Source organism: Danio rerio, chromosome 4, assembly GCF_052040795.2.
Source record: "Danio rerio strain M-AB ecotype USA chromosome 4, GRCz13ab, whole genome shotgun sequence".
In the NCBI taxonomy this organism is placed as follows: Eukaryota; Metazoa; Chordata; class Actinopteri; order Cypriniformes; family Danionidae; genus Danio; species Danio rerio.
In genome coordinates, this window is record NC_141024.2 from 67866003 (window position 1) to 67893599 (window position 27597).

Consider the following 27597-nt stretch of genomic DNA (forward strand, 5'->3'; position numbering starts at 1 on the left):
TGAAGGAATAATGTGAAAATGTTTTTAAAGGAAAATGAGAAAGATTTTCAAGAATGTGTTCTCAAAAATTTCTACATTTGTTTCAGAAACAAAGTGCATAAAAGACCAGTTTCAGAACAATTTTGGAAAAAAATATTTGTGGAAATAGACAAAGAGGGAATCTGGAAGAATTTAAAATGGAAATATTTAGACGCAAAAATTGAAACGTTGGATTATTTCATCAGACATAATGTTATTTTCACTGAAACAAAACTGGCACAAATTGGAAGCAGTGAGAATGCATTATGCAAAATATGTGGACTGAAAAATGAAGGTATTATGCATTTGTTTTTAAAATGTGTTGAATTTAATACATTTATATCAAAGTTAAAAGAAAGTATTAAACAAATGATGAAAAGTAAAACTGATTGAGGAGGAGACAGAATGGTATAAAATGTTTTTATTTGGTTTTAATTAGGGATGCACCGATATGGATTTTTTGGCTGATACCGATAACCGATAATTCTTCAGACTTGGAGGCCGATAGCCGATATGTATAGGCCAATAATAATAAATATTTTAAATTGTTATATTTTTATACAGCAAACTTCATAAAAGATTGAACTGCTCTTATGAACTGAATAGTCTATACTTGAAGCAAAAAAGATATGATTTCGAAATTGCAAGGTGTCAACATCGGATCGATAACGATAATCTTAAAAATAGCATTTATCGGACAATAACGATATGGGCGCCGATATATCGTGCATCCCTAGTTTTAATGGAAGTAAAACAAGAATTGCCTATTTGTTTCTATCAGTTGCAAGAACTGTAATTTGAGAAAGGAGAAACATTGTTAAAAATAAACATGCTAAAATGGAGTTATGGACAATGTATAAAAGAAACTGGAAAACTATATTAAAACTGTGGAACAATATTTTAGAATGGAAGAAAAAGAGACTGAATTTTACAAAACTTTTATGTTGAATACTCCTTATATTACGTACTCACTAGATGGTTTGAAAATAGATTTGCCAGAATGATTATGCTTGTTGTTTTCCTGTTTTGAAACCAACATAATGTCATAAGGAATGTTTGTAAATGATATTTTTATATGCTTCTGAACTGATGTTTTGAAAAAAAAAAACATATACTTGGATCGATACAGAGAATATTAGCATGGCCCCTGCGAAAGGATGACACACAAATCCGTGAAGCGCTCCATATTGCTGTTTTAGTGCGTGGGTAAAAGTACAGAAATGAAAAAAGACAAAAGGCTTTTCACGATTCCAAATGGTGCATGAGGATGGGTTTAGCAAATCGTGGGAGGTGCTACTGGGTCAACTGGAAAGTCTACATGCATGGTGAAAACGAATGTGGGATGCTTTGATCGTTTGTTTTGTTGTGCAACCAATGCACTTCCAAAGCCCTTGCTTTAGTGGGACTTTGCCATAGGCTATCCTGACACTCTAATTTCCCCCTGTCCATAAACTTGGTGACCTACTGCATCAATCAGTGTGCCTAGCACTGACAGGGCCAAAGCTCTGTAGTGCACGGCATACAAGTGGGAACATGGCTCTCTAGGTCCCACCACCTTGGAGGAACATTGCTGGGACTCGAGGCGTACATATGCCCTGAGCCTGAGTGCTTGCTATGCTGGCACATATACTAAAATTGGGTCGATACAGAGAAGATTAGCATGGCCCCTGCGAAAGGATGACACGCAAATCTGTGAAGTGCTCCATATTGCTGTTTTAGTGAGTGGGTAAAAGTACAGAAATGAAAAAAGACAAAAGGCTTTTCACGATTCCAAATGGTGCATGAGGATGGGTTTAGCAAATCGTGGGAGGTGCTACTGGGTCAACTGGAAAGTCTACATGCATGGTGAAAACGAATGTGGGATGCTTCGATCGTTTGTTTTGTTGTGCTAATGCACTTCCAAAGCCCTTGCTTTAGTGGGACTTTGCCATAGGCTATCCTGACACTCTAATTTCCCCCTGTCCATAAACTTGGTGACCTACTGCATCAATCAGTGTGCGTAGCACTGACAGGGCCAAAGCTCTGTAGTGCACGGCATACAAGTGGGAACATGGCTCTTCGGGTCCCACCACCTTGAAGGAACATTGCTGGGACTCGAGGCGTACATATGCCCTGAGCCTGACCACTAGTCTGTGCTCGCTATGGTGGCACATATACTAAAATTGAATCGATGCAGAGAAGATTAGCATGGCCCCTGCGAAAGGATGACACGCAAATCCGTGAAGCGCTCCATATTGCTGTTTTAGTGCGTGGGCAAAAGTACAGAAATGAAAAAAGACAAAAGGCTTTTCACGATTCCAAATGGTGCATGAGGATGGGTTTAGCAAATCGTGGGAGGTGCTGCTGGGTCAACTGGAAAGTCTACATGCATGGTGAAACCGAATGTGGGATGCTTTGATCGTTTGTTTTGTTGTGCAACCAATGCACTTCCAAAGCCTTTGCTTTAGTGGGACTTTGCCATAGGCTAACCTGACACTCTAATTTCCCCAGTCTTTAAACTTGGTGACCTACTGCATCAATCAGTGTGCCTAGCACTGACAGGACCAAAGCTCTGTAGTGCACGGCATACAAGTTGGAACATGGCTCTCCAGGTCCCACCACCTTGGAGGAACATTGCTGGGACTCGAGGAGTACATATGCCCTGAGCCTGACTGCTGATCTGTGCTCGCTACGGTGGCACATATACTAAAATTGGATCGATACAGAGAAGATTAGCATGGCCCCTGCGAAAGGATGACACGCAAATCCGTGAAGCGCTCCATATTGCTTTTTTAGTGCGTGGGTAAAAGTACAGAAATGAAAAAAGACAAAAGGCTTTTCACGAATCCAAATGGTGCATGAGGATGGGTTTAGCAAATCGTGGGAGGTGCTGCTGGGTCAACTGGAAAGTCTACATGCATGGTGACAACGAATGTGGGATGCTTTGATCATTTGTTTTGTTGTGCTAATGCACTTCCAAAGCCCTTGCTTTAGTGGGATTGCCATAGGCTATCCTGACACTCTAATTTCCCTCCGTCCATAAACTTGGTGACCTACTGCATCAATCAGTGTGCCTAGCACTGACAGGGCCAAAGCTCTGTAGTACACGGTATATAAGTGGGAACATGGCTCTTTGGGTCCCACCACCTTGAAGGAACATTGCTGGGACTCGAGGCGTACATATGCCCTGAGCCTGACCACTGGTCTGTGCTCGCTACGGTGGCACATATACTAAAATTGGATCGATACAGAGAAGATTAGCATGGCCCCTGCGAAAGGATGACACGCAAATCCGTGAAGCGCTCCATATTGCTGTTTTAGTGCGTGGGTAAAAGTACAGAAATGAAAAAGACAAAAGGCTTTTCACGATTCCAAATGGTGCATGAGGATGGGTTTAGCAAATCGTGGGAGGTGCTGCTGGGTCAACTGGAAAGTCTACATGCATGGTGAAAACGAATGTGGGATGCTTTGATCGTTTGCTTTGTTGTGCAACCAATGCACTTCCAAAGCCCTTGCTTTACTGGGACTTTGCCATAGGCTATCCTGACACTCTAATTTCCCCCTGTCCATAAACTTGGTGACCTACTGCATCAATCAGTGTGCCTAGCACTGACAGGGCCAAAGCTCTGTAGTGCACGGCATACAAGTGGGAACATGGCTCTCCAGGTCCCACCACCTTGGAGGAACATTGCTGGGACTCGAGGCGTACATATGCCCTGAGCCTGTCCAATCGTCCGTGCTCGCTACGGTGGCACATATACTAAAATTGGATCGATACAGAGAAGATTAGCATGGCCCCTGCGAAAGGATGACACGCAAATCCGTGAAGCGCTCCATATTGCTGTTTTAGTGCGTGGGTAAAAGTACAGAAATGCAAAAAGACAAAAGGCTTTTCACGATTCCAAATGGTGCATGAGGATGGGTTTAGCAAATCGTGGGAGGTGCTGCTGGGTCAACTGGAAAGTCTACATGCATGGTGAAAACGAATGTGGGATGCTTTGATCATTTGTTTTGTTGTGCAACCAATGCACTTCCAAAGCCCTTGCTTTACTGGGACTTTGCCATAGGCTATCCTGACACTCTAATTTCCCCCTGTCCATAAACTTGGTGACCTACTGCATCAATCAGTGTGCCTAGCACTGACAGGGCCAAAGCTCTGTAGTGCACGGCATACAAGTGGGAACATGGCTCTCCAGGTCCCACCACCTTGGAGGAACATTGCTGGGACTCGAGGCGTACATATGCCCTGAGCCTGACTGCTGATCTGTGCTCGCTACGGTGGCACATATACTAAAATTGGATCGATACAGAGAAGATTAGCATGGCCCCTGCGAAAGGATGACACGCAAATCCGTTAAGCGCTCCATATTGCTTTTTTAGTGCGTGGGTAAAAGTACAGAAATGAAAAAAGACAAAAGGCTTTTCACGTTTCCAAATGGTGCATGACGATGGGTTTAGCAAATCGTGGGAGGTGCTGCTGGGTCAACTGGAAAGTCTACATGCATGGTGACAACGAATGTGGGATGCTTTGATCATTTGTTTTGTTGTGCTAATGCACTTCCAAAGCCCTTGCTTTAGTGGGATTGCCATAGGCTATCCTGACACTCTAATTTCCCCCCCCCCCGTCCATAAACTTGGTGACCTACTGCATCAATCAGTGTGCCTAGCACTGACAGGGCCAAAGCTCTGTAGTGCACGGCATACAAGTGGGAACATGGCTCTCCGGTTCCCACCACCCTGGAGGAACATTGCTGGGACTCGAGGCGTACATATGCCCTGAGCCTGACCACTGGTCTGTGCTCGCTACGGTGGCACATATACTAAAATTGGATCGATACAGAGAAGATTAGCATGGCCCCTGCGAAAGGATGACACGCAAATCCGTGAAGCGCTCCATATTGCTGTTTTAGTGCGTGGGTAAAAGTACAGAAATGCAAAAAGACAAAAGGCTTTTCACGATTCCAAATGGTGCATGAGAATGGGTTTAGCAAATCGTGGGAGGTGCTGCTGGGTCAACTGGAAAGTCTACATGCATGATGACAACGAATGTGGGATGCTTTGATCGTTTGTTTTGTTGTGCTAATGCACTTCCAAAGCCCTTGCTTTAGTGGGACTTTGCCATAGGCTATCCTGACACTCTAATTTCCCCCTGTCCATAAACTTGGTGACCTACTGCATCAATCAGTGTGCCTAGCACTGACAGGGCCAAAGCTCTGTAGTGCACGGCATACAAGTGGGAACATGGCTCTTCGGGTCCCACCACCTTGAAGGAACATTGCTGGGACTCGAGGCGTACATATGCCCTGAGCCTGACTGCTGGTCTGTGCTCGCTACGGTGGCACATATACTAAAATTGGATCGATACAGAAAAGATTAGCATGGCCCCTGCGAAAGGATGACACGCAAATCCGTGAAGCGCTCCATATTGCTGTTTTAGTGCGTGGGTAAAAGTACAGAAATGAAAAAAGACAAAAGGCTTTTCACGATTCCAAATGGTGCATGAGGATGGGTTTAGCAAATCGTGGGAGGTGCTGCTGGGTCAACTGGAAAGTCTACATGCATGGTGAAAACGAATGTGGGATGCTTTGATCGTTTGCTTTGTTGTGCAACCAATGCACTTCCAAAGCCCTTGCTTTAGTGGGACTTTGCCATAGGCTATCCTGACACTCTAATTTCCCCCTGTCCATAAACTTGGTGACCTACTGCATCAATCAGTGTGCCTAGCACTGACAGGGCCAAAGCTCTGTAGTGCACGGCATACAAGTGGGAACATGGCTCTCCAGGTCCCACCACCTTGGAGGAACATTGCTGGGACTCGAGGCGTACATATGCCCTGAGCCTGTCCACTTGTCCGTGCTTGCTACGGTGGCACATATACTAAAATTGGATAGATACAGAGAAGATTAGCATGGCCCCTGCGAAAGGATGACACGCAAATCCGTGAAGTGCTCCATATTGCTGTTTTAGTGCGTGGGTAAAAGTACAGAAATGAAAAAAGACAAAAGGCTTTTCACGATTCCAAATGGTGCATGAGGATGGGTTTAGCAAATCGTGGGAGGTGCTGCTGGGTCAACTGGAAAGTCTGTATGCATGGTGAAAACGAATGTGGGATGCTTTGATCGTTTGTTTTGTTGTGCAACCAATGCACTTCCAAAGCCCTTGCTTTACTGGGACTTTGCCATAGGCTATCCTGACACTCTAATTTCCCCCTGTCCATAAACTTGGTGACCTACTGCATCAATCAGTGTGCCTAGCACTGACAGGGCCAAAGCTCTGTAGTGCACGGCATACAAGTGGGAACATGGCTCTCCAGGTCCCACCACCTTGGAGGAACATTGCTGGGACTCGAGGCGTACATATGCCCTGAGCCTGACTGATGATCTGTGCTCGCTACGGTGGCACATATACAAAAGTTTGATCGATACAGAGAAGATTAGCATGGCCCCTGCGAAAGGATGACACGCAAATCCGTGAAGCGCTCCATATTGCTTTTTTAGTGCGTGGGTAAAAGTACAGAAATGAAAAAAGACAAAAGGCTTTTCACGTTTCCAAATGGTGCATGACGATGGGTTTAGCAAATCGTGGGAGGTGCTGCTGGGTCAACTTGAAAGTCTACATGCATGGTGACAACGAATGTGGGATGCTTTGATCATTTGTTTTGTTGTGCTAATGCACTTCCAAAGCCCTTGGTTTAGTGGGATTGCCATAGGCTATCCTGACACTCTAATTTCTCCCCGTCCATAAACTTGGTGACCTACTGCATCAATCAGTGTGCCTAGCACTGACAGGGCCAAAGCTCTGTAGTGCACGGCACACAAGTGGGAACATAGCTCTCCGGTTCCCACCACCCTGGAGGAACATTGCTGGGACTCGAGGCGTACATATGCCCTGAGCCTGAGTGCTCACTACGGTGGCACATATACTAAAATTGGATTGATACAGAGAAGATTAGCATGGTCCCTGCGAAAGGATGACACGCAAATCCGTAAAGCGATCCATATTGCTGTTTTAGTGCGTGGGTAAAAGTACAGAAATGAAAAAAGACAAAAGGCTTTTCACGATTCCAAATGGTGCATGAGGATGGGTTTAGCAAATCGTGGGAGGTGCTGCTGGGTCAACTGGAAAGTCTACATGCATGGTGAAAACGAATGTGGGATGCTTTGATCGTTTGTTTTGTTGTGCTAATGCACTTCCAAAGCCCTTGCTTTAGTGGGACTTTGCCATAGGCTATCCTGACACTCTAATTTCCCCCTGTCCATAAACTTGGTGACCTACTGCATCAATCAGTGTGCCTAGCACTGACAGGGCCAAAGCTCTGTAGTGCACGGCATACAAGTGGGAACATGGCTCTCCGGTTCCCACCACCCAGGAGGAACATTGCTGGGACTCGAGGCGTACATATGCCCTGAGCCTGACCGCTGGTCTGTGCTCGCTACGGTGGCACATATACTAAAATTGGATCGATACAGAGAAGATTAGCATGGCCCCTGCGAAAGGATGACACGCAAATCCGTGAAGCACTCCATTTTGCTTTTTCAGTGCGTGGGTAAAAGTACAGAAATGAAAAAAGACAAAAGGCTTTTCACGATTCCAAATGGTGCATGAGGATGGATTTAGCAAATCGTGGGAGGTGCTGCTGGGTCAACTGGAAAGTCTACATGCATGGTGAAAACGAATGTGGGATGCTCTGATCGTTTGTTTTGTTGTGCTAATGCACTTCCAAAGCCCTTGCTTTAGTGGGACTTTGCCATAGGCTATCCTGACACTCTAATTTCCCCCTGTCCATAAACTTGGTGACCTACTGCATCAATCAGTGTGCCTAGCACTGACAGGGCCAAAGCTCTGTAAAGCACGGGATACAAGTGGGAACATGGCTCTAGGATAGAAAGGAGAAAAGACAAAAGGTTTTTTACGATTCCAAATGGTGCATGAGCAGGGTTTTAGCTGTTGGGATAGTTTACAGTTTAACCCAAAGAATGACCAGTCTGATAGATGAAGAAGAGCTAGAGTCAGAGATTCAAATAAATAAATAAATCAAGTTTACCTAAGATAGTTTGCAGTTTCATCATCAGAAGCCAGCTTCAACACTCGCAATAAGTTCCTAGGCTGCTCTGCTTACAATCACCAATCAATAACAATTATACTCTGACATAATGTCATTTCCAACTGAACACTGTGATTATCAGTTTTCATGGAACAGGCAGATAGCAGCTCATAGCTGATATCTAATGAGAGAGAAAGAGAGTTTTGAGCAATCCAGAACTGTTAATGTATGTTTACTCAATTTAAACATACATTAAACATAACATTAACTTCAATAACATAATTTTATTGTAATCTTTTACTCAAGCCCGTCCTAAAACATATAAAACAGAGTTGACATGCTTTTTCAAAGTAATGCTGTTACAGTCAACAACAGTTTTAGATCTTTCAGGGGTTAACTGCATCCATCAAAGTATTATTTCAACCCCCATTTATGTTACTTATATATTACTAAAAATATTTAAATCCAACCATAAAGCTGCTTGTTTGCACAGACTTACATGGCACATTTTTTATACAGACATGTCTCTGTTACTTTTACAGCCAAAAGTCAAAAGTCATGGTGAGGGCTAAATCAAGATAACAGTGCACTCACACAGAATCTTATCTTCTAAGACAAAACATAAGCTATTCTTTACTCCCATAATGTTACTGTCAGTTTCTGTGCTTAGTTTTTGGCTACTAGACACTCAATATTTAGATTTTAGCTTTTCATTGACAATTAATTGCCAAAGGCATTTTTTATCTTAAAATCGGTTCTAAAATCATTTTAAACCTAAGAGCTTAGCTGAGCCATTTACTGCATTCTGCTCTCATCTGTTTCTTTTTATATCAGAGTTTAACACCAAAAGCAACAAGAAATTGAGAATGAAATCTTACTAACAGCGCTTAGCTTTTGCTTGATTAATCTGCAAACCATCCCAAGATGTGGAAACTGTCCAGATCGGTCCAATCCAGTTAGGGTCATATTTTTTTCGGGATTGCTCCTGGTGCATCATTGATCAATCAACCTCGCCCTAATATTTCTAGGTTTCTTGTCTGACTTTTGTGGCCACTACTATCTAATGGATACCGATTAAGATGTTATTTAAGAATTTATTTATTTATTTAACTATTTCTTTCCCTAATAATCTGACCTACTCTATTCTTAGGATTCGGGCCCTTTTGTCTGTGAAACAGCAAGATAGCAGTGGTGGAACTAAATACAATCTCGGGTTAATTTAGTCCACTACTAAATAAAAACCAGTCCAAGTTTTATCCCCGAGAATGTCCTAAAAGCCTCTTACACACCCGTACTTACACACTGAGTACTTAACTCTGGGTGGAGGAGGTACACCCCTTAACTACTGTTATACTTTTTACTATGGTTATAGGTGTACCGCAAAATGCACCAGCTCACAAGGGGATTCCACACAAAGCTACCACAAAATTTTGCCTTTCATTCACGTCTGAATGAGAACCCAACAGCTTTCCGTTACTACCCACTACTCCACAGACCATCCCTAGTCTATAATATTTTAAATCTTTCTACATTTCTTTTTGTTGATTGATCAATGGTGTCACCAGTAAACAAGTGCCATGCGTCCATCAAAACTGTAGGGATAGTATACAGTTTAACCCAAAGAATGACCAGTCAGGTATATAAAAAAGAGCCAGAGTCAGAGATTTAAATAAATAAATCAAGTTTACAGAAGATAGTTTGCAGTTTCATCAGCTGAAACCAGCTTCAACTCTCGCAATGAGTTCCTAGGCCGCTCTGCTTACAATCACCAATCAATAACAATTATACTCTCACATAACGTCATTAACTGCGTCATACATATAGGTGTTATAGCCTGATTGGTTAAAACACAGATAGACTAGGTGAATTTCCACGTGGGGTTTGTGCGTATATTCTGAACAATATCTTAAAGGTGCAGTATGTGATCTGCCAAAATGCTAACCGCTTAGCATATTATCTTTGGACGGCGGCGAGGGACTGTGATTTAAAGCCACACCCCCTGAAATCGCGAACGCGCGCACCGCGTCACAACAGCAGACAGACAACCCCACTAGTTCATGTCATTTGCCAGTTAGTTAGTGCCAGCGCCATGCAGGAATTACATTTATTACTTAACCACACTTACATGCTATTTCAGAGTGAATATTCAGTGTAGCGATAAACAGTATAGGAAGGCTATCATTGTTCAAAAATGACCAAAGTTAATATAAAAGCAATTTCAGCTCAATAAAGCAGGTTAGGCTGAATAGCACTATTTACTGATGTTTTGTTGTTAAACTAAATATAAATCTGTCTATAAATCATTATCAATGCTGTAAAATGACCTTATGAAACTGAAAATAATCACATCAATCTTTCACCGGGAGATTTTAGTGGCTGAACAAAACGTCTGTGCATATAAGTCATTCATAACACAACACAATCTAACATCAGCTTAGCCTGACTACAATAGTTTTAAAACAGAACATTACCTCTCTAATAGTAATACTTCAACCATGGTGTTGTCCTTCCTCCAGCGTGCTAAAGTAACTCCAATATTGATTCAGGTTTTTAAAAGTTTCATTACAGTATTTGATTTCTCCCGGTCCGTCTCGTGAGCTGGAACTTATGCAGACGGGCTTATGCAGACGGCCACACGCTAATGGCGTATCTGCGTGAACAGATGCGCAGAAGTCCGAATCTACATTTGCTGACAGACAGCCTGACCTGCTTATCGGAATTATGGGAGATTATAGTCCGACTCTATTTAATTGGATGAACATTTTTTTAGGTTTATGCTTTACCCAGGATAAAAAAATACATATAAACACATTTAGATAATTTACTGTAATCATTACTATTGGACTATGAAGAGACTTTCAACCAGAACAAAAATTGTTTCTGAAGATAATCACCTGCTGCACCTTTAAGCATAAATGTCAGACATCCCTTAGACTGATTGAAGCTGACTCCAGACCTGTGAAACGGATCAACAATCAAATAGAACACACACACACACCTAAAGTATAATCTGTTTCTTATTCAAGGCTGAGTGTACTCTCAGCCATCTTTATCAAAACTGGTTAAAAAATTGTATAATCTACATTCAGGCAGTTATAATCTTACTATACAAAGTCTATCTTGAATAAAAAGTAGAATCACTTTAAAATAATTAACCGTAAAAACAGCAAAATCACTTTAGACATTTTAGATAGTATTAACTCATAGAAATAACAATAGAGCCTTTTGATTCCAGTCCTCAGCCCTCAGTTCCACTTAAGGTCTCTGTGACCTCTGACCTAGTTTGGTGGCTTCTGAAAAAAGTTATAAAGAGACAGGCAAATGCACTGAACATTCTTATATTAAGCAATGTGTTAACTTATTCATTAATTAAAATCATTTCACAGTAAATACTCATTCAAATGATCATATAATTATATTTAATAAAAAAAAATCATAAGTAACAAGATGATGAAAAAAGGATAGACGTTGGTCCATGATGAGACAGATTGGAAAGCAGAAATCCGAATCCTTCAGCAGGAGAACATGTGTTTCAGGATTGGAGGCTCAGTGGTAGAATTCTCCCCTGCCAGGCGGGAAACCCAGGTCCGATTCCCGGCCAATGCAGTTGCTCGTTTGTGTTGCTACTCTTCCAGCTGCAAGTAACAGCCTTGTGGCAGCCACACAACACAAAGGCAAGATACAACATTGGTCAGTATTGGTGGTTCAGTGGTAGAATTCTCGCCTGCCATGCAGGAGACCCAGGTCTGATTCCCGACCAATGCAATTCTTGTTTTGTGTTGCTACTGTTCCAGCTGGAAGGCTAACAGCCTTGCAGCTATCACACCCCACTAGGGCAGTAGCATAACCATATCAACATTGGTGGTTTTGGTAGAAATCTTGCCTGCCATGTGGGAGACCTGGGTTCGATTCCCTGCTAATGCAATTGCTGTTTTGTGTGGCTCCTCTTCCAGCTCTGGTTGAAGGCCTTTAAGCACTCACACAACACAAAGGCAAGGAAGAACATGGGTCAGCATTAGTGGTTCAGTGGTAGAATTCTTGCCTGCCTTGCGGGCGACCTGAGGCTGATTTCTGTCCAATGCAATTCCTCTCTTGTGTTGCTACTCTTCCAGCTCTTGGTAACAGCCTTGCAGCAATCACACCCCGTTAGGGCAGCACCATAAGCATATCAGCATTGGTGGTTCAGTGGTAGAATTCTCACCTGCCATGCCGGAGACCCGTGTCCGATTCCCAGCCAATGCAATTCCTTTTTTGTGTTGCTACTCTTCCAGCTCTGGGTAACAGCCTTGCAGCAATTACACCCCACTAGGGCTGCAGTAAAAGCTTATCAGCATTGGTGGTTCAGTGGTAGAATTCTCGCCTGCCACATGGTAAACCTAGAATCGATTCTCGGCTAATACAAGTGCGATTTTGTGTGGCTCCTTTTTCAGCACTGGTTGACTGCCTTTTAGCACTTACACAACACAAAGCCAAAAAACAACATCGGTCAGCATAGGTGGTTCAGTGGTAGAATTCTCGCCTGCGACGAGGGAGACCCGGGTCCGATTCCCGGCCAATGCAATTCCTGTTTTGTGTTGCTGCTCTTCCAGCTCTGGGTAACAGCCTTGCAGCAATCACACCCCACTAGGGCTGCATTACAAGCATATCAGCATTGGTGGTTCAGTGGTAGAATTCTCGCCTGCCACGAGGGAGACCCGGGTCCGATTCCCGGCCAATGCAAGTGCTGTTTTTTGTTGCTACTCTTCCAGCTTTGGGTAACAGCCTTGCATCAATCACACCCCACTAGGGCTGCAGAATAAGCATATTAGCAATGGTGGTTCAGTGGTAGATTTCTCGCCTCCCTTGTGAAAGACCCTGGTCAGATTCCCGTCCATTACAGTTCCTATTTTGTGTTGCTACTCTTCCAGCTCTGGGTAACAGCCTTGCAGCAATCACAACCCACTAGGGCTGAAATATAAGCATATCAGCATTGCTGGTTCAGTGGTAGAAATCTCGCCTGCCACGCGGGAGACCTTGAGTCGATTCCTGGCTAATACAAATGCATTTTTGTGTGGCTCCTTTTTCAGCTCTGGTTGACGGCCTTTTAGCACTCACACAACATAAAGGCAAAGAAACAACATGGGTCAGCATTGGTCGTTCAGTGGTAGAATTCTTGCCTGCCACGCGGGAGACCCAGGTCCGTTTCCCGGCCAATGCACCTTCTGATTTTGGTTGCTACTCTTCCAGCACTGGGTAACAGCCTTGCAGCAATCACAACCCACTAGGGCTGCAGTAAAACCATATCAGCATTGGTGGATTAGTTGTAGAATTCTCACCTGCCACGCGGTTGACCTTGAGTCGCTTCCTGGCTAATACAAATGCAGTTTTGTGTGGCTCCTTTTTCAGCTCTGGTTGACGGCCTTTGAGCACTCACACAACACAAAGGCAAGGAAGAACATGGGTCAGCATTGGTGGTTCAGTGGTAGAATTCTTGCCCGCCACGCGGGAGACCCGGGTCCGAATCCCGGCCAATGCAATTCCTGTTTTGTGTTGCTACTCTTCCATCTCTGGGTAACAGCCTTGCAGCAATCACAACCCACTAGGGCTGCAGTATAAGCATATCAGCATTGCTGGTTCAGTGGTAGAAATCTCGCCTGCCACGTGGGAGACCTTGAGTCGATTCCTGGCTAATAACAATGCAGTTTTGTGTGGCTCCTTTTTCAGCTCTGGTTGACGGCCTTTTAGCACTCACACAACACAAAGGCAAGGTAGAACATGGGTCAGCATTGGTGGTTCAGTGGTGGAAACCTTGCCTGCCACACGCGAGACCCGGGTCCAATTCCCAGCCAATGCATTTCCTGTTTTGTGTTGCTACTCTTCCAGCTCTGGGTAACACCCTTGCAGCAGCCACACCCCACTAGGGCTGTAGCATAAGCATATCAGCATTGGTGGTTCAGTGGTAGAATTCTCGCCTGCCACGCGGGAGACCTGGGTCCGATTACTGGTCAATGCAATTCTTGTTTTGTGTTGCTACTCTTCCAGCTCTGAGTATCAGCCTTGCAGCAATCACACCCCACTAGGGCTGCAGTAAAAGCTTATCAGCATTGGTGGTTCAGTGGTAGATTTCTTGCCTGCCACACAGTAGACCCTGGTCCGATTCCCATCCATTACAATTCCTGTTTTGTGTAGCTACTCTTCCAGCTCTGGGTAACAGCCTTGCATCAATCGCACCCCACTAGGGCTGCAGAATAAGCATTTCAGCATTGGTGGTTCAGTGGTAGAATTCTCGCCTGCGACGAGGGAGACCCGGGTCCGATTCCCAGCCAATGCAGTTCGTGTTTTGTATTACTACTCTTCCAGCTCTGGGTAACAGCCTTGCAGCAATCACACCCCACTAGGGGCGCAATAAAGCATATCAGTATTGGTGGTTCAGTGGTAGAATTCTCGCCTGCTACGCGGGAGACCTTGAGTCGATTCCCGACTAATACAAGCGTGGTTTTGTGTGGCTCCTGTTTCAGCTCTGGTTGACGTCTTTTTAGCCCTCACACAACACAAAGGCAGGGAAGAACATGGGTCAGCATTGGTGGCTCAGTGGTAGAGTTCTCGCCTGCCACGCGGGAGACCCGAGTCCGATTCCCGGCCAATGAAAATCTTGTTTTGTGTTGCTACTCTTCCAGCTCTGGATATCAGCCTTGCAGCAATCACACCCCACTAGGGCTGTAGTAAAACCATATCAGCATTGGTGGTTCAGTGGTAAAATTCTCACCTGCCACGCGGTGGGCCTAGAGTCGATTCCTGGCTAATACAAGTGTGTTTTTTTGTGGCTCCTTTTTCAGCTCTGTTTGACGGCCTTTTAGCACTCACACACTACAAAGGCAAAAAACTATATCGGTAGGCATTGATGGCTCAGTGGCAGAATCCTCGCCTGCCACAGAGTAGACCTGGAGTCAATTCACAGCTAATACAAGTGTGGTTTTGGCTCCTTTTTCAGCTCTGGTTGACGGCCTTTAAGTACTCACACAACACAAAGCCAAAAAAACAACTTCGGTCAGCATAGGTGGTTCAGTGGTAGAATTCTCACCTGCCGCGTGGGAGACCTGGGTCTTATTCCCGGCCAATGCAATTCCTGTTTTGTGTAGCTACTCTTCCAGCTCTGGTTGACAGCCTTTTAGCACTCACACAACAAAAAGGCAAAACACAACATCGGTCAGCATTGGTGGTTCAGTGGAAGAATTCTTGCCTGCCACGCGGGAGACCCGGGTCCGATTCCTGGCCAATGCATTTCCTGTTTTGTGTTGCTACTCTTCCAGCTCTGGGTAACAGCCTTGCAGCAATCACACCCCAATAGGGATCCAGTATAAGCATATCAGCATTGGTGGTTCAGTGGTAGAATTCTCACCTGCCATGCGGGAGACCCAGGTCCGATTCCCGGCCAATGCAAGTGTGGTTTTGTGTTGCTACTCTTCCAGCTCTGGAAAAACAGCCTTGCATCAATCACACCACACTAGGGCTGTAGAATAAGCATATCAGCATTGGTGGTTCAGTGGTAGATTTCTTGCCTGCCACACAGAAGACCCTGGTCCGATTCCCATCCATTACAATTCCTGTTTTGTGTAGCTACTCTTCCAGCTCTGGGTAACAGCCTTGCATCAATCACACCCCACTAGGGCTGCAGAATAACCATATCAGCGTTGGTGGTTCAGTGGTAGATTTCTCGCCTGCCACGCGGAAGACCCTGGTCCGATTCCCGTCCATTCCAATTCCTGTTTTGTGTTGTTACTCTTCCAGCTCTGGGTAACAGCCTTCCAGCAATCACAACCCACTAGAGCTGCAGAATAAGCATATCAGCATTGGTGGTTCAGTGGTAGAATGCTCGCCTGTCACATAGGAGACATAGAGTCGATTCCCGGCTAAAACATGTGCATTTTTGAGTGGCTCCTGTTTCAGCTCTGGTTGATGGCCTTTTAGCACTCACACAACATAAAGGCAAGGAACAACATAGATCAGCATTGGTCGTTTAGTGGTAGAATTCTTGCCTGCCACGCGGGAGACCCAGGTCTGTTTCCCGGCCAATGCACCTTCTGATTTTGGTTGCTACTCTTCCAGCACTGGGTAACAGCCTTGCAGCAATCACAACCCACTAGGGCTGCAGTAAAACCATATCAGCATTGGTGGTTTAGTTGTAGAATTCTCGCCTGCCACGCGGTAGACCTTGAGTCGCTTCCTGGCTAATACAAGTGCAGTTTTGTGTGGCTCCTTTTTCAGCTCTGGTTGACGGCCTTTTAGCACTCACACAACACAAAGGTAAGGAAGAAGATGGGTCAGCATTGGTGGTTTAGGGGTAGAATTCTCGCCTGCCACGCGGGAGACCCGGGTCCGATTCCCTGCCAATGCAATTCCTGTTTTGTGTTGCTACTCTTCCAGCTCTGGGTAACAGCCTTGCATCAATCACACCCCACTAGGGCTGTAGTATAAGCATATTAGCATTGTTGGTTCAGTGGTAGATTATTTGCCTGCCACACAGAAGACCATGGTCCGATTTCTGTCCATTACAATTCCTGTTTTGTGTAGCTACTCATCCAGCTCTGGGTAACAGCCTTGCAGTAATCACACCCCACTAGGGCGGCAATATAAGCATATCAGCATTGGTGGTTCAGTGGTAGAATTCTCGCCTGCCACGCGGGAGACCTGGGTCTGATTCCCGGCCAATGCAAGTGCTGTTTTGTGTAGCTACTCTTTCAGCTTTGGGTAACAGCCTTGCATCAATCACACCCCACTAGGGCTGCAGAATAAGCATATCAGCAATGGTGGTTCAGTGGTAGATTTCTTGCCTCCCCCACGAAAGACCCTAGTCAGATTCCCGTCCATTTCAATTCCTATTTTGTGTTGCTACTCTTCCAGCTCTGGTTGACGGCCTTTTAGCACTCACACAACAAAAAGGCAAAAAACAACATCGATCAGCATTGGTGGTTCAGTGGAAGAATTCTCGCCTGCCACGCGGGAGACCCGGGTCCGATTCCTGGCCAATGCATTTCCTGTTTTGTGTTGCTACTCTTCCAGCTCTGGGTAACAGCCTTGCAGCAATCACACCCCAATAGGGATCCATTATAAGCATATCAGCATTGGTGGTTTAGTGGTAGAATTCTCACCTGCCATGCGGGAGACCCAGGTCCGATTCCCGGCCAATGCAAGTGTGGTTTTGTGTTGTTACTCTTCCAGCTCTGGGTAACAGCCTTGCAGCAATCACAACCCACTAGGGCTGCAGAATAAGCATATCAGCATTGGTGGTTCAGTGGTAGAATGCTCGCCTGCCATGTAGGAGACCTAGAGTCGATTCCCGGCTAAAACATTTGCAGTTTTGTGTGGCTCCTTTTTTCAGCTCTGGTTGACGGCCTTTTAGCACTCACACAACACAAAGGCAAGGGAGAACATGGGTCAGCATTGGTGGTTCAGTGGTAGAATTCTCGCCTGCCACGCGGGAGACCCGGGTCCGATTCCCGGCCAATGCAATTCCTGTTTTGTGTTGCTACTCTTCCAGCTCTGGGTAACAGCCTTGCATCAATCACACCACACTAGGGCTGTAGTATAAGCAAGTCAGCTTTGTTGGTTCAGTGGTAGATTGCTTGCCTGCCACACAGAAGACCATGGTCCGATTCCCGTCCATTACAATTCCTGTTTTGTGTAGCTACTCTTCCAGCTCTGGGTAACAGCCTTGCAGTAATCACACCCTACTAGGGCTGCAGTGTAAGCATATCAGCATTGGTGGTTCAGTGGTAGAATTCTTGCCTGCCACGCGGGAGACCCGGGTCCGATTCCCGGCCAATGCAAGTGCTGTTTTGTGTTGCTACTCTTCCATTTCTGGGTAACAGCCTTGCAGCAATCACAACCCACTAGGGCTGGAGTATAAGCATATCATCATTGCTGGTTCAGTGGTAGAAATCTCGCCTGCAACGCGGGAGACCTTGAGTCGATTCCTGGCTAATACAAATGCAGTTTTGTGTGGCTCCTTTTTCAGCTCTGGTTGACGGCCCTTTAGCACTCACACAATACAAAGGCAAGGAACAACATAAGTCAGCATTGGTGGTTCAGTGGTAGGAACCTTGCCTACTACACGCGAGACCCGGGTCCAATTCCCACCCAATGCTTTTCCTGTTTTGTGTTGCTACTCTTCCAGCTCTGGGTAACAGCCTTGCAGCAATCACACCCCACTAGGGCTGTAGCATAAGCTTATCAGCATTGGTGGTTCAGTGGTAGAATTCTTGCCTGCCACGCGGGAGACCCGGGTCCGATTCCCGGTCAATGCAATTCCTTTTTTGTGTTGCTACTCTTCCAGCTCTGGGTATCAGCCTTGCAGCAATCACACCCCACTAGGGCTGCAGCTTAAACATATCAGCATTGGTTGTTCAGTGGTAGATTTCTCACCCTGCCACGCGGAAGACGGTAGTCCGATTCTCGTCCATTACAAATCCTGTTTTGTGTTGCTACTCTTCCAGCTCTGGGTAACAGCGTTGCAGCAATCACACCCCACTGGGGCTGCAGTATAAGCATATCAGCATTGGTGGTCCAGTGGTAGAGTTCTCGCCTCCCACGTGGGATACCTGGGCCTGGTTCCCAGCCAATGCAATTCCTGTTTTGTGTAGCTGCTCTTCCAGCTCTGGGTATCAGCCTTGCAGCAATCACACCCCACTAGGACAGCAGTATGAGCATATCAGCATTGGTGGTTCAGTGGTAGAATTCTTGCCTGCCATGTGGGAGACCTGGGTCCCATTCCTGGCCAATGCAATTCCTGTTTTAGGTTGCTACAATTCCTGTTTTATGTTGCTACTCTTCCAGCTTATCAAGCAAGTTTTTACACAGCGGATGCCCTTTCAGCCGCAACCCATGTCTGGAACACACACACACACACACACACACACACACACACACACACACACAATCTAGCCTATCCAATTCACCTGTACCGCATGTCTTTGGACTGTGGTGGAAACTGGAGCACCCTAAGGAAACCCACGTGAATGCAGGGAGAACATGCAAACTCCACACAGCAACACCAACTGAACCGAGGCTTGAACCAGCGACCTTTTTGCTGTGAGGCAACAGCACTACCTACTGCGCCACTGCTTCGCCCAGCATAAAAATGTATATACATAAATCACAATTTAAATGGACAAATAAATAGATATGTTTAAATTGTGTTTTTAACCCCCTGGGGTCGAAGACAGCGTATACGCGTTCTGACAAGTTTTTACCTCATTGAGCTGAAATGAACCTAAATTACACTTTCAGTTTTGATCGTACAGATAAGATCAATACATCAATCGAATCTGTTAGGTGTCTTCTTTTTAAATGTGTACACTCACAACAAAAACAAATGTGTGTGCTTTTGCAAATCTAGGATAATAAACAGTGTAGGCATTCTGTCTTTTCTCTCTCCGTGAACTGTTTTTAGAAACGTGTCAGCAAAATGCGCTGAAACTCCGCGAAAACAATACACCCAGACACGAGACACATATCTTTATAAAGCTTGAAGTGTCTACTTTTAAACGCAGCTATGCATGTTGAAAACAAATATTGTTTGATAAAGTAATCAGTATGAAAGCAACGCTATGTCTAGCTTCTCAGTCTGAGCTCATTAGAGTTATTGCGACCAGGCCCACGAAGCTTTGACATTACAAACAGCCTGCATGAGGAGCGCGCAACAGTAGACTGCAGAGGTGGGACCAAGTCATTGTTTGGCAAGTCACAAGTAAGTCTCAATTCATTGCTCTCAAGTCCCGAGTCAAGTCCCGAGTCAAGACAGGCAAGTCCCGAGTCAAGTCCCGAGTCAAAGGCAACAAGTCTCAAGTCAAGTCCAAAGTCCTGCAGTTTGATTTTCGAGTCTTTTCGAGTCTTTTTAACAGAAAAATAAAATATAAACAGATTAGGTATGGTTGTAAGATCTGTATTAATTAAACAAACCTTTTTTTATTAAAGAACATTGCTCAGATATATAAAAATACAAATGCAATTTTCTGAAAAAGTACTGAACAGTGCTGCGTCTCGTCTCCACAGCATAATGCACAAGAACGAGTTCCACCAAAAAAAGACTCCATTTTGCCTCACATCACACAGAAATTGCAGGTCTACTGCTGTCTAATTCATTAAGTTTAGTTGTGCCCGTATGTTATGTCTTCGGTGATCAACTTGTGATTAACCAAAATTACATAACCTCAATGAGGCAGCAGTAGACCAACTCCTGTATATGCTGCAAAGTTAAATTGAGTGAAATTGGAATTTTGTCAATTGAATCTCGTGTGTGCTAAAGAGATGGAGTTGCAAATCTGTCTAGCAGCAACGTAAAATGGTAGCACATATTGTTAATGAAGTAGGCTACTTCATACAAACAATAACATTGTTTTCTTCACATAACGTTGAAGAGCTTTGCTCTCTACCTTGTGTGATGCTCGTGCACGGATTTCCTCTGTTTGTGGACAAAACTGATTGCGAGTTCTCAAATTTTCTCTCGCTCTCAAATATGCACTGCTCACACACAAATTTTCTTGAGCGCTCTCAGAGATTATATGCAAACTCACAATTTGTGTCGTGTTCCCTCTTCCTTTCATGCTTTTTGATATGATTCATATTGCTGCACTGTTTAATAACAATAACCAAAATACTAAAATAGACTTACATATTAAATGTTTAATCTAATAAACCATAACATTTTTGGTTGTTTTATATGATGAGATATTTTCAGTTTCAAACACTTAAAGACAGAGAATAGACCAGTGGTGCCCCCCTGAAAATTTGCTTAAGGGGGGCCAGAAAAGGCCAGCTACGTCAGTGGCACCAATCAATCCACAATCATTTTTTAGTGGCTGCTATTTATTTATTGAAATATTGCATTGTATTGCATTTATGTAAGTAGATTTAAATAAATAATGTCAACAGCAAAATCATATCGGGTTGGCCACAGGGGTGGCTAGAGTTTACACAGGGGTAACACCCCTTGTAAAGGGGTTTACACCACTATAAGGCACCCCTGGAATAGATGTTGGATGTAAAGAATACATTTTATTTTAAAAGCATTTAAACAAAAACTAATGCAAGCGGAAATGTAACTGTGATAAAATAAGGAAACACTTGATAAGGTATTATAGCCTACTGTACTATTCACTCTTCAAATAAATCTCACTATCAATCTCATTTTATCATGGCAGCTAAAATAAAGTAAACTAGTGTCTGCTGGCTTCCACTTTGCTGATGAGATTGTGGAGGACATTTTCCATGTCATCCTCTTCATTTTGAGGAAAGCTGTTCCACAGGGCCCCTGAACACGTATATTGGCATGTACTGTGTTTTGAACAGTAGCCTACTACAGTAAAGAACTTCAATTGATCAGTTGTGGTAATACTATAGTTGCTATGGTAACACAAGTGTAATATAAACAAATTACCCAGTGCTGTATTATTTTACAATATAGGGTATTTTATACTACAAATCACTACAATTTACTGTAGTAAAACTACACTTTGTATTATTTTATCTGTTCACTATTGGTAATACTACTGTATTATGAAGCATTCATTAACAAGTCGTAAATAATACTAGCCTAAAACATAAGTATAATACAAGTATACAAAAAGTATAATACTCAAAAACACTAGAATTTATTAAAGAATTTACCTTAACCTTTTAGTTTTTTGTGTATTGTTAATAAATAGTAAAGCAAGAAAGAAACCATATCAACATTCTTGGAATAACCCTTCGCTAAGCCTCGCCCTCCTTAGTTACTGTTGCTACTACGCCTGTCAAGCTTTATGCCTGGCACATCTATTACAGTGTGTATGCGCTGGTGTCAGACATTCCCAAGGATTTAATTAGTCATTTTTGGCAAACAGGTGAGATATCTGAGAAAGCCAGACAAAAGAGGACTGCAGTATACATTACAGGGGTATATTCACAACATAATAGCAACTGATTAGAAAATAATTTTATCAAAATTGAAGCAAGGTTAGCCTAGCCACCTCATACGCTGAACATTCAACAGCATAGTTCATGCACAGCAGGAGAGGTGAAATTATAAAATAATCTAATAACCTAAGAAACTGATGGATTTGTGCCGAATATTAGCATCATTGACCCATAACAGTGTACAGTACCTATTACTGTCAGCATGTTTGTGTGCTCTTTATCCAGTTTTTATTCAAATTTGCAGTTAAGTGGAAGAAAAAAAATTGAAATGCACATTAAAGTATAAATAACAGAAGTGAACAAATAGATTTTTCCTACCAGCAAATATTAGTGTATGTATTTATATGCGTTACAATAGCGAGGGTTTAAACTAGTGCTCACAGGGTTCAACGCTAAGGATTTTTTCTACTGGCCCGATCGGGCCAGTGGTTCTGATTTTTACTTTCCCTGCCCAAATTTTCACTGGCCCCACCAAAAAAAAAAAAAAAAAAGAAGTTAATCGCTATTTGAATGTGCGTGTGTGTGTGTGTGTGTATACACACACACACACACACACACACACACACACACAGTTGATTTCAGAATTATTAGTTCCCCTAAATTATTAGCACCCCTGTTTATTTTTTTCCCCAATTTCTATTTAACAGAGAACAGATTTTTTTCAGCACATTTCTAAACATAATAGTTTTAATAACTCATCTCTAATAACTGATTTATTTTATCTTTGTCATAATGACTGTAAATAATATTTTACTAGATATTCTTCAATACACTTCTATACAGCTTAAAGTGACATTTAAAGGCTTAACTAGGGTAATTAGGTTAACTAGGCAGGTTAGGGTAATTAGGCTAGTTATTGTATAATGATGGTTTGTTCTGTAGACAGTCTGAAAAACAATTAGCTTAAGAGGCTAATAAATTTTACCTTAAAATGGTTAAAAAAATGTTTTTATTCTAGCCAAAATAAAACAAATAAGATTTTGTTCAGAGGAAAAAATATTATCAGACAAAATATCAACATTTCTTTGCTTTGTTAAACATCATTTAGGAAATATTTTAAAAAGAAAAAACAAAAAACAAAAGGGGGCTAATAAATCTGTATATATATTTACGGTAATTTTTAAAATGTTTAAGGAAAACTATTCAGTTCATCAAGGCTATATTTATAAATGTAAAAAAGGTGTAATTGTTAAATATTTATTAAAATTTTAAATAACTGCTTTGTTATTGTATTTAGTTTCAAATAAAATAATTACTCCAGACATTATTGATTTTTTAACTATTACCATTAATAAATATAATAATAATTAATATTAGTGATTTCTGAAGGATCATGTGACTGGAGTAATGAAGCTGAAATCTCATCTTTAAAATCACTGGAATAAATGAATAAATTAAATGATAAACTACTTTTGAACAGTTATTTTATAGTGCAACATTTCACAATTTGTATTTAAGATGAAATAATTGCAGCCTTGGTGAGCAGAAGAAGCTTGTTTTAACATATTTAATCACACTGACCCCAAACTTTTGTGTATTGTGTATAGAATATTTTATAAGTGAAAATGTGCACTTTAATTTTAACAACCCACAGACATCGTCACCGAATACAAATCGAGGTAAGACTTTCTCATATATACAGAGCCTCATTTCAATTGTAAGGTTTTGTAGAAATCAATCAATTGAATTAATCAATCTATTAAAGAAACGTTGACTATAATTCTGTATTTTAGGCTTAAATTATAGAGAGACATAGCAGATGAACCGAGACTGCATCAGATCAATGTAAATCTTTCTTTCGAGCTGTCAGTGCGGAAATGAACAAAACAACAGGCCTAATACAACATTTTATAAGATTAAAATATGGAAAAATTAACAGATAGTAATTTCGGTCAATTTTCGTGACGGATAAACCGAGATCAGGCTGGATAAACAGATCTCGGTAATATTTCAGCATGCTTTCACTTTCGCATTTACCGGTAAGAATGACATCTCGCCCTGCTCATCATTCCCTCTTCATATAGCCGTATATATGGCTATTACACGATCATGATACACTGTGATATACACTGTTAAAAATTGTCCCGTTAAAAAACAGTAAAATACTGGCAGCTGCAGTTGCCAGCAATGTACTGTTATTTTACAGTATGTTGCTGTAAAATTCATGGACTTCATTGATTTACACAATACTCAAGTGAACTCATTTTGCTCACTGAATGCAACTGCCTCAAATTGGTCAACTGCTGAATGAGTTTATGAAGTAATGTGCTATATATGCTTAGAAACATACTTATAATGATAACTTATTTTAGTTAATTAGAAAAGTTTGGTTTAACTCTAATGTCTTATTTTTCACAACAGCACACATACATGTAAATCTGGAATCACCAGAGAGATTCTGACTGCATCAGCAACTAAACAGCCGCTATCTTTAAATAGAGAAACATGCAGAATAACATCAGCAGTTTATTGTTCATCTTTAACTCATACACTGGCTCTACTCTCCTCCACAACGGTGACAGACAGAAGAAATTAGCTTCAGGTTTTACAGTAAAATACTGTTTTTTCCTTGATTTAACGGTAATCTACTGGCAGCTGTGGTTGCCAGCAATCTACTGTTTTTTTACAGTCTATTTCCGTAGTTTAAATTAACAGTATATTACTGTTAAAATACATTTTTACACTGTGTTTTACCTCTCACACCTTTAACCCTTTAAACCCCAGAGCATATACTTCAGTTTTAATTGAAGTGTCCACACTACTGAGTGTTCAAAAAACATGTAGCAAAGCTGAAGTAAATTCATTAATTAACTGACTAATTAAATGATAATTGAGGATTAACAATGAATAAATAAAGAAATACTGAAGGGAAAAAACAAGAACAGAACATACAAAACTTTAGTCACAGCTTTATAATGAAATAACCTGAAGAACAACAAATGATTAAATCATTTAAATGATCAGCGGATGATTAAACAACTCTACAAACATCATCACCAGCTACACTTATTACTTAATACATGTATTTTTGTATAACATCTACTAAAGTTCTTCTTGAGAAAAAGTGAAAGTTTTACGTCTCCATCATGGAGAACAGAGTTTGCTTTAGTTGGGCTCTTAGCCCTGTCATATTTAACATTTATATATCTTGGCTGCTACAATTGTTAAGAACTTTGTTTAAAAAGCTCCTTTGTTGAGGCAAGCCAGCCAAAAACCTAAATAAGATCTGGTGATATTCATGTTGCTATTAAATGGCAGAGTCTGTTCTCATTTAGTGTAATAAAATTTACTGCTTCTATTCAATGTTAAATCTATTGTTTTACATTATATGGCAATGATTTCTGGAAGTTTTTAAGAATATCTTGGACAATAACACTGCTCTATGGTGTAAATCGCACTCAAAGAGACATCAATAATCAGCATATGAACCTCAATAATGGTGACAACTAACAAAATTAACAGTTTAACTCACAAACAGGCAACTGAAAGTCTAAACATAAACAAAAGCAAATAAAACGCAAATAAAGAAAACTGTAAGATCATTATACAACATTTATTTATACAGCAATGCATGCTGGGATATTTGTACCGTGCCACTCCCAGCATGCATTGCAGCATGAAACATCTGAGATGTTACCATTGTTGAGATACAAGGTCAGATTCATGAGGTCTGAGTGTGTATTTGTCATAACTGAACTGTTTTTGTATGTTATTTCTTAACTGTTAAGTAATTACGGAGGTATCTTTTCTGTTTCCACTTCTCATTAATTAAATTAATACCTGCAACTAAGCATAAAATCTATTGCATGAGGCCCTTCCAGATTTATAACAAAACATTTATCAGAACTAATTTCAGACAAATAGATTTCTCTATTTATTGACTTTCCAACTTGATTGCTATAATACAAGCACTTTGTAAACTCTTTATTATAGTAATTGGAGAGTCTGAATTAATAAGTTCAAGGGTGAAGAGCCCAACTAAATCAGCCCCTCACTCCATTACGGTGACACAAAAAACACCTTAATTTCTGCTGGATCTCAATGAGAATAGTATGGAAGTCAAATCAGTCAGTAATAAGTGTGTGTCTGCTGTTGTTTGTGGAGTTGTTTAATGATCCTCTGCTGAGACTGAAGCTGTTTTATTTTATTTTATTTTATTTTATTTAATGCTGTAACTCAAGTCACTGTTTGTGTTTCTTGTTTATTTTCTTCAGTAATTGGGATTATTAACAGCAGGTGTTCATTAGTGTCTGAATTCACTCATTAGTATTCATTAAAACTGTCAGGTGAACTATATTAGTTAACTAGTGTATGAAATAGTGAACAAGGACACAAAGCGTGATTTCAAACACAGACTTCAAAACATCGAATCTGAACTCTGTTAGCTCACAGTTTTCTGCAGTTGGTTACTTTCTCGAAAACAAAAATGTTACCCAGAAAGCACTGTTTTTAACAGAATATTACTGTTTTAGTGAAAAAAACATTATTTTACCGTAGAATCTGACCGTTTTTTAACAGCAATTTTTTACAGTGTAGCCTGGGTCGTTAGTTCGTTGCATTGTTTTGTTTTCTCGCTACAATCGATACGCTCAATAGGACAGAGACCGCGTCTCATTCAGGCGAACTTGGACTGATTGATTTGGCGCGGAAGCGAGCGCAACTGCTGGATATATGCTAAAAAAACGCGCTAACGGGTGAAACGAGACAGATTCCGAAACAAACGTCTATGTGGGAAAGCACCGTAAGATTGTATTTGCACACAATTGACAGACAGTCGCAGCACGCAGCTCTGGCTCGATCTGGCAGGCAAAAAGGCAGCAGCTGGCCCGATCGAGCCAGTAACATTTTGTACACTGGCCCGAGTGTCTTGCACGCTGGCCCCGGGCCATCGGGCAGTCCTTATTGTCGAGCCCTGGCTCATAATATCGAGTGGAAAAAAAGAAAAAGACCGCTGGGAAACATAACCTGCTTTGTTTTTTTTTATTTATTTTTTATAAGAAACACAGTTTAGATCTGTTTAGGATAAGAGGAGTGTGAGTTATTGCCACCTATCACTGAATGTGAATATCGAAAACAAAACCAACTTAGCTTAACTCCTTTACTGCCCCTCACACAGCTTGATCCACGCTGGCATTTCTCCTCTTGGGCTTCGGTTTTGAAAAAGGAAAAAATCCCACCACCCAGTCCAAACTTTTAGGATAGCGGGTGTCAGATTTGCATAATCCAATTGCACAACGATTTGGCTTGTTTCCCTCGCTCGAAAGCTTGACAGAGCCTCTGCCCGTAGCTACGATTGGTAAGCCGCGATTGGTGGGTGGCGGTTTTTGGGCATGGCTTAGCGAAAGGTCAGTTTAACAGGAGGATCCCGTGAGAGCAAAAGCACTAAAGGTATGAGACGCCATCGTAAACGAAAGTCAAGCGAACGCAAAGAGACTGAATGCACGAGAGAGAGAGAGAGAGAGAGAGAGAGAGAGAGAGAGAGAGTGTATTGGCACGCGAGTATTGGCTCGATCTCAAGTTCAAATTCTCTCTGCGTTCGCTTGACTTTTGTCCACTCCGGCGCCTCATAGTAGTCACGTTGGATACTGACGAATCAAAACAATCTACCGTGCTTTGATTGGACG

General features: G+C 42.2%; 1 protein-coding gene, 1 long non-coding RNA gene, 13 other non-coding genes and 1 pseudogene across 21 annotated transcripts in view; 15 read left to right on the top strand and 1 right to left on the bottom strand.

Moving 5' to 3' along the window:
* LOC148682349 (uncharacterized) overlaps window positions 1–27597 on the top strand; it is a 771506-nt gene that overhangs the window by 695730 nt on the left and 48179 nt on the right. The window lies entirely within an intron of this gene.
* LOC147845236 (uncharacterized) overlaps window positions 1–27597 on the bottom strand; it is a 934973-nt gene that overhangs the window by 167875 nt on the left and 739501 nt on the right. The window lies entirely within an intron of this gene.
* On the top strand, window positions 1110–1210 carry LOC137490803 (U6 spliceosomal RNA; annotated as a pseudogene).
* Window positions 1624–1730, top strand: LOC137490799 (U6 spliceosomal RNA). Its single transcript, XR_015485111.1, has one exon. It is a non-coding gene; the product is annotated as a U6 spliceosomal RNA (small nuclear RNA).
* Window positions 2151–2257, top strand: LOC141382071 (U6 spliceosomal RNA). The gene has a single exon (XR_015485115.1). It is a non-coding gene; the product is annotated as a U6 spliceosomal RNA (small nuclear RNA).
* Window positions 2680–2786, top strand: LOC141384221 (U6 spliceosomal RNA). Its single transcript, XR_015489509.1, has one exon. It is a non-coding gene; the product is annotated as a U6 spliceosomal RNA (small nuclear RNA).
* Window positions 3205–3311, top strand: LOC137490792 (U6 spliceosomal RNA). The gene has a single exon (XR_015484742.1). It is a non-coding gene; the product is annotated as a U6 spliceosomal RNA (small nuclear RNA).
* Window positions 3734–3840, top strand: LOC137490793 (U6 spliceosomal RNA). The gene has a single exon (XR_015484743.1). It is a non-coding gene; the product is annotated as a U6 spliceosomal RNA (small nuclear RNA).
* Window positions 4264–4370, top strand: LOC148682356 (U6 spliceosomal RNA). The gene has a single exon (XR_015943319.1). It is a non-coding gene; the product is annotated as a U6 spliceosomal RNA (small nuclear RNA).
* LOC137490794 (U6 spliceosomal RNA) lies at window positions 4794–4900 on the top strand. The gene has a single exon (XR_015484745.1). It is a non-coding gene; the product is annotated as a U6 spliceosomal RNA (small nuclear RNA).
* Window positions 5321–5427, top strand: LOC148682357 (U6 spliceosomal RNA). The gene has a single exon (XR_015943322.1). It is a non-coding gene; the product is annotated as a U6 spliceosomal RNA (small nuclear RNA).
* On the top strand, window positions 5851–5957 carry LOC148682358 (U6 spliceosomal RNA). Its single transcript, XR_015943300.1, has one exon. It is a non-coding gene; the product is annotated as a U6 spliceosomal RNA (small nuclear RNA).
* LOC148682359 (U6 spliceosomal RNA) lies at window positions 6381–6487 on the top strand. Its single transcript, XR_015943330.1, has one exon. It is a non-coding gene; the product is annotated as a U6 spliceosomal RNA (small nuclear RNA).
* LOC141382075 (U6 spliceosomal RNA) lies at window positions 6896–7002 on the top strand. The gene has a single exon (XR_015485133.1). It is a non-coding gene; the product is annotated as a U6 spliceosomal RNA (small nuclear RNA).
* LOC137490795 (U6 spliceosomal RNA) lies at window positions 7423–7529 on the top strand. Its single transcript, XR_015484927.1, has one exon. It is a non-coding gene; the product is annotated as a U6 spliceosomal RNA (small nuclear RNA).
* trnag-gcc (transfer RNA glycine (anticodon GCC)) lies at window positions 17459–17529 on the top strand. Its single transcript has one exon. It is a non-coding gene; the product is annotated as a tRNA-Gly (tRNA).